The sequence below is a fragment of the Anopheles gambiae genome, chromosome 2 (genome assembly GCF_943734735.2).
Source record: "Anopheles gambiae chromosome 2, idAnoGambNW_F1_1, whole genome shotgun sequence".
Taxonomy (NCBI): domain Eukaryota; kingdom Metazoa; phylum Arthropoda; class Insecta; order Diptera; family Culicidae; genus Anopheles; species Anopheles gambiae.
The window spans coordinates 77,290,713-77,297,113 of record NC_064601.1 but is presented as its reverse complement, the minus strand read 5'-3'; positions in this window follow the sequence as shown (position 1 = coordinate 77,297,113).

The following is a 6,401-nucleotide window of genomic DNA, read 5'->3' as shown; positions in this document are numbered from 1 at the left end:
AAGGTATTTGCAAGGCTCTAGGAGCCAATTGCGTTTTCAATTTTCTTTCAGACTAGGAATGGGTTGACTCTGTTCAGATCTTTATTCGAATGTATCATTCCCATTAACAGGAATACCTTTTCTTCTGAACATTCGTTGCCAATAGCTAGCCTTCCGCATTTTTCTGTTGGGCTCGGTCCATTATTTCTTAATAATTCCCGGCGGGAATGTTCCCTTCTTGGCCCTGCACCCCCATACCTACCTTGTGCCCACCTCCTTTGGTTTTTTAGTTGTTTTCATCTTATGTGGTTTTGTTATTCAGTTCAAGAATGGCACTTTTCTTCCAGCTTTTGCACACTCTTTATAACCGCCACCTTCAACTATACCTAAAGAGGGGTTCGACAAATCTCAAAACAATATGCCACAAAATTAAGGGGTTTTATACATTTGTATGAGATTGAAGCTAAAATACGAGGTGTTTCTTTAACAAAATATTCATCAACTTTTTGTTGTTTACAAATTTATTCATCGGAAAGAGTATACCAAAATTTGCTTTTTTTAACAAATTTACTATAAAATTGTCTAAAATCATTTTTATCAAAATAAATGTTGAACGAAAAGAGAAACGCAAAGTGGAAAACCGAGTAGACTGTTGCACCAAAAGAAAAGACGCGTGATCGCGTCTACGCTTAATGCAGGAATGAATCTTTATTAACAATGTGAGTTCAATTGTGTGTGTGTAATGTACAAAATGTAGCCCGATTGGCACTCATTCTGTGTTGCCTGATCCATATCCTTCACGAAATTAAATTTCGTATCGATGTGCTTTGCTTTGCGTTCGGCACGATCTCCTTTAGTCAGCGCAATGTAACTTTGATTATCTTCATTGACCAGAACTGGACCATCCAGTTGCTCGCCAACATCCGCCATCAGTTTTAGGATCCACTTTACCTCCTGTAGACACTCGGCAAGCGAAACATATTCGGCGTTGGTGCTAGATAGTGCCACACACTTCTGCTTATGACAGCCCCATCCGATGAGTCCACCGCCGAACTTAAACACGAACCCCGAGATGGATTTTCCGTCGTTCTTGTCGCCTGTCCAATCGGCATCCACAAAACACTCCAGCTTTTGTTCGCCGATTGCAAGGTACAATACGTTATCCAGTGTACTCTTGAGGTAACATAATATCCGTTTGGCCTCGTTCCAATCTGATTCTGATGGATCATGCACTCTCCTGCTCAGAGTGGCCGTAGCGATGGCAATATCGGGTCTGCTGGACTGCAGCGTACAACAGAGCCCCTATGAGACTTTGGTACGCTTTTGGCGAATCCAACTGCTTGCTATTCTCCTCTTTTTGTTTTTAGAAGTCGGGATCTATCAGGTATTTGGACGGTTTAGCATCCAGCATGCCGAACCGCTCAAGAACTCGTTCCTAGTAAGCTTGTTGATCGAAACAGTAAAGCCCATCGTCACGCCAAACACGTATGCCAAGAAAAAAATCTCAGGTTACTCATGACGCTGATCGTGAAATGCAGTGTCAGGACGTGAACCACCTCAGAAAATTCTTCCTCCGTGTTACATATGACGATCACATCGTGAACGTAAATGAGAACAAAGATGGACTTACCCGCTTTTTTGCGTATGTATAAACACGGGTCCGCCATTGATTGGATGAAACCAATAGTTTTCAGTACGTCGTCGATCTTCATATTCCAGACACGGGCTGCCTGCTTGTGCCCGTAAATGCTGCGATGCAGCGTTCGGGTTACCGCTCATGAATCCCTGTGACTGGCGCATAAAAATCTCCTCCTTGAGAAGACCATGTAGGTACGCCTATGTTTATGTCAACGTGCTTCATCAACATCTTCCTTTTACTCGCTGTACGACGGGGGCAAACACCAGGTCGTAATCCGTCCCGAATTTCTGGGAGAAGCCCTGCGCCACCAGCCGTGCTTTATACCGGATGAGATGGCCGTCTTCATCCGCCTTACAATTGATCCATTTCGACTCGATAGTCCGCTAGCTCCCACGTTCTATTTTTGCGATGGGACAGCATTTCTTCTGCCATCGCTGATTTCCATTCGGTAGTCTGAGGACCGGACACAGCTTCCTTAAACTTTTAGGTTTAGCTACACTTTCCTTTGTTGGTTTCTTGGTCGCACACCAACTTTATTTAAAAACAATTGAATCCACGCACAAATAACGGAAGAGACCTGACAAGTGTTCACATCGGCGGTCGGAATGATAAGAGAACGATCGCCTGTTGCTATCATTTATCCCTGGTTCACTATTATTTGGTAATGCTAATCTTTATCGCTCGGTGCGATCTTCGGTTCGTGGTCGTTCGGGGTCCCTTCGCTGTCGATCCCTTCGGCTTTTATAGTGCTTTGAGCGTTACTCACTTTTCTCTATCTTTCTGGTGTTATCTAGCGGACGGAACCGACGGAATCAGTACGTATCCAACACTTCCAAACGTCGTAGGTAGGTCAAATCTGGCTTTCTGTCGAACCAGGTTTCGAATGGCGTACGATCTACTGCAGCAGATGGTTATCGACTTTGCAAGTAGCAAGCGGTTTTGATTGCTTTTGCCCAAAATCGCTTATGCATACCCGCATCCCGAAGCATACACCGACCCATCCCTGTGAGCGATCGTTCTTCCACTCTGCGACTCCATTCTTTTGGGGAGAATATGCCGCAGTAAACTCCATCTTTATCACTTCGTCCGCACAGAATTTTCGAGGCGCCTTATTTAAGTATTCTTCTCCCTGATCGGAGCGAATGATCAGCGGTTTCCGGCCGAACTGGTTTTGAACCAATTTCACATACTCGCGAATTTTATCTTCGACCTCCGATTTCTTGTTAAGAAAATAGACGAAAGTATACCGAATAGATGGATATATCAGGGTCATACAGTAACGGCATCCCCCTAAGGTCGTCTCCTCGATTGGGCCGCACACATCACTATGGATTATATCCAACACTTCTGTCGAGGTTTTTTTTCTTGAACTGGTGGAAATGGCGAGTGTGGCATTTTGCGTTCGATGCAGCATTCGTAGGTCTACCGGATACCGCAGTCGACGACTGCACGATGAGAATTTGCCGGGATAAAATTAAAAAAAATCAACTTTGTAATTGTGCAATTCCAAATAATACGTTTTAATACTAAGGGTTACACTAAGAAAAATACCAAACATAAGCTCTTTATCTTTTCTGGTTCCCTAGAAAAGATCTCTCAAAATCAAGACTTGTTAAAAAAAACGCAGAAAAATCTCCACTTTTTTGGAAAACTTTGAATCTTTGTAAAATTTTCAAATATGAACCGATTTTCATAAGTTTAGATATTTTAAAAAGGATGTTTAGTTAGAACCGAACTGTAACTTATCGTAAGGATTCATTATTGTTGGCCTAAATAAACAAGCGGACTGGCAGACGAAGGCGCGTTTCGGTTTCGGTTTCGGACACTCCTGAGCTAGGAAAGGCCGCAAAGCGGTTGTAGCGCTGGATAAGTAAGTAAGTAAATAAACAACCATTTTTTGGAACGGCCTGGTACTTGACTTCATCGGTAAGCCTAGGGCAATAAAATGTCTCAGCGTAGGTGCGTACAGCGTAAGAAGAAAATAGGAAACAGCATGTATGATGCAACATGCATATGCGTAGCAATAATTAAATCCTGTAAGATAACAACGCAAGACTCATAGGTCATAAAATCTCAAGTGTGCGTAGGAACGTTCTAGAAACGTGAAGGATTTGAAGACGAACACAAAAAGGCGAAACATAATGATAAATAGAGAACCATAAATAACCCGTAAAGAGACTAATGGAAAGAAATACAAAATAGGCATAGCATAATCATATAAACCTACATATCGGCACAAGATGTACATACGCAACCAACACACACACAAAATTCGTGAATTAAATTAAAGATTAAATTAGACATAACATGAGACTACACGTTTTTATTCGTTAACTGTGAGTGTCCCAGTACCCAACTGCAAACCAAATTTTTATATTACAAAAGATTTCTATGACCGCCTGAGCAATCTAGTGTCGAAAAGTTCGCTTCGAAACAGTATCTACATTAGGTATTCTTATTTCGGCAAACGATGACCTTCCTTAACGATGTTTGAACCGTAGCCACCCAGGCCAACGCGAGTTCAAAGTTACTACATGGCGAACGCCCCAAAGACAAACATATTACAGGTGTATTGTTCGCCAATATGAAGGATAAATAGTTAACTTTTAATTAACGCCTCGTCGGCGGTTAAATCATATTTCAAAAACATCTGTCAACTAAGTTGACTTAATTCACAATTTTCGCGTTTTCAACATTATGCGTTCTTGATTCACCTTCACTTTTCTATAAGTGTGTTTCAAATATTTTTGTATGAATGATGCGGCTTGAAATCTTACGGGTGCGTTGTTATGGTGTAGATTGGTTTTCTGAGTGTGTTACGATAAATGTGTTACTGTGTGTCTAACTCTGACAGTGTGTTTGTTAGTCACAAAAAAATCTGTAGAGTAGATATGATACATCTCCAACATTAGGTTGTGTAGCAGCGCGCTAATGAATACAATGGATGCTGGTGTTGGGGATTCATCATGGGACATAGGAAGATGCGAATAAATGAACCACAAGGTTGCGGAAAGTTTGAGTTACACTTGTTACAGTATGTAAGTGGTGGTATGTTAGGAAGATGTTTCGTAAGTAACGGTACCAGCTGTTCACTGAAAGCATCATTGAACTGCAATAATTTGGTATAAATTGAACTGGCTGGTGGTTTGACTGTATCAGTTACGTGTGGAGTCTTGTTTGATAGAAACGCGGAGAAGAATGAGAAGATTTTTCCTAATTTTGACGCTAGCGCTGGCGCTAGCTAGTGCCCAAACGACCGAGGAAATGGGAGATACGGTCCCGGAAAAGGTCATCGCGCAGGTCCAGACTAGCAACGATGTACCCGTTGAGCATCAGGATATTGGCATTGTTGGCAGGTACGTACAACGCGAACAGGTAACATTTTTTATGCTTACACATTTTCCCCCCTTTACAGAAACCTCAACGGTCTGTACCTGAACGGACCTACGCTAGAGAAGACCGGTATCTACTGGAATTCGTACCGCGGATACGCCTACAGTCTGAAGAAGACCCGAATGATGCTCCGACAAGTGAACGCTCCGACAGCGGGCTACTGAACACAGCAAACTTTTTTTAACTATATAAACAACAAGCAAACTCAAATCACTCACCTGTTAAACATTGCGAGGGTTGCGAGTAGCACTTTTTGGCATGTAATATTTTCTTACTTATTAAAAATAATAGCCTACACCTATGTTTAGAGTTAAACCTTCTGCATTCGAGAAAACAAATTGTTGCGATGCAACCGATTCTTTCTACCTAGAGATCAATTAAAACGTTTTTTAGCCGAAATTAGAATGGTATAATTTATTACTATTTCGCAAGATGGCGCTAAAAAATCACGTGCGTATGCTCGGGTGCGCGAAGGAATCTGCTCGTCATCCTGCTGCGCCGGTCATTCCCCCTAAGGGCTTCGGTTCGTGCCGTCGCTGGTCGGGTTTCGATAAACCGATTAATTTCGAAGCGACCGGCAGCGCCCTCTATCGCGTGACCCGTGCAAGGAGGCTTTTGCATCTGAATTGACGGTTGACGGCGTCAACACAAATATTTCAAATAATTTTACTCGAAATATTACAAAACAACATAAAATTGCAACGATATTTCGATTCAAATACCGAACTGTTTGGATTTCTTGTTTCAAATTATGTTCGTTTTGTTTCGAATTTCGGACAGACGCTAAATAGCTGGGGGCCTTTTGGTTAAAAACGAAAAAAATAATTGAGTGTTTTCAATACATTGATGAACACAAAGGTTATACGTGTAAACAAATATTCGACCGCATGTCCTCGGCGCGGAACAGTTTGTTCGAGAAATGTGCCACAGATCTGATGAATTCAGGTATCATCAACGTTTTCAAGCATCATACCGCAGTCTTGGCATTGGCTAAAACAGATTCGGGAAGGGGTTCCACGGTCTTGAGATAAAGTGTGAAGCCCTGTATGATATTATATGCCACAAAAACAGATTTTGAGCAGTTCTTTCCATTTCATTTTGGGATAACAACGTTGCACTAATTAAAACTTTCATGTAAAATAAAGTAACAAAATGTATCAGATTATTTTCAAATATCCACAGACTTCTGACATTTAATACATTTCCAAAGTTTTGTGCACAAGTTTTGTGCAACAAGAAAAGTACGCAAAGTTAATGACAAAAAAATATTGCACTCCGAGAGCAGGTATAACAGTGCGATTTATAGCATACTAAACACCTGAATTTTGACATTTTATTTTGCAAAAATCCACAAACATTGATGTACAGATCTTTTCGAACACCACAAAAA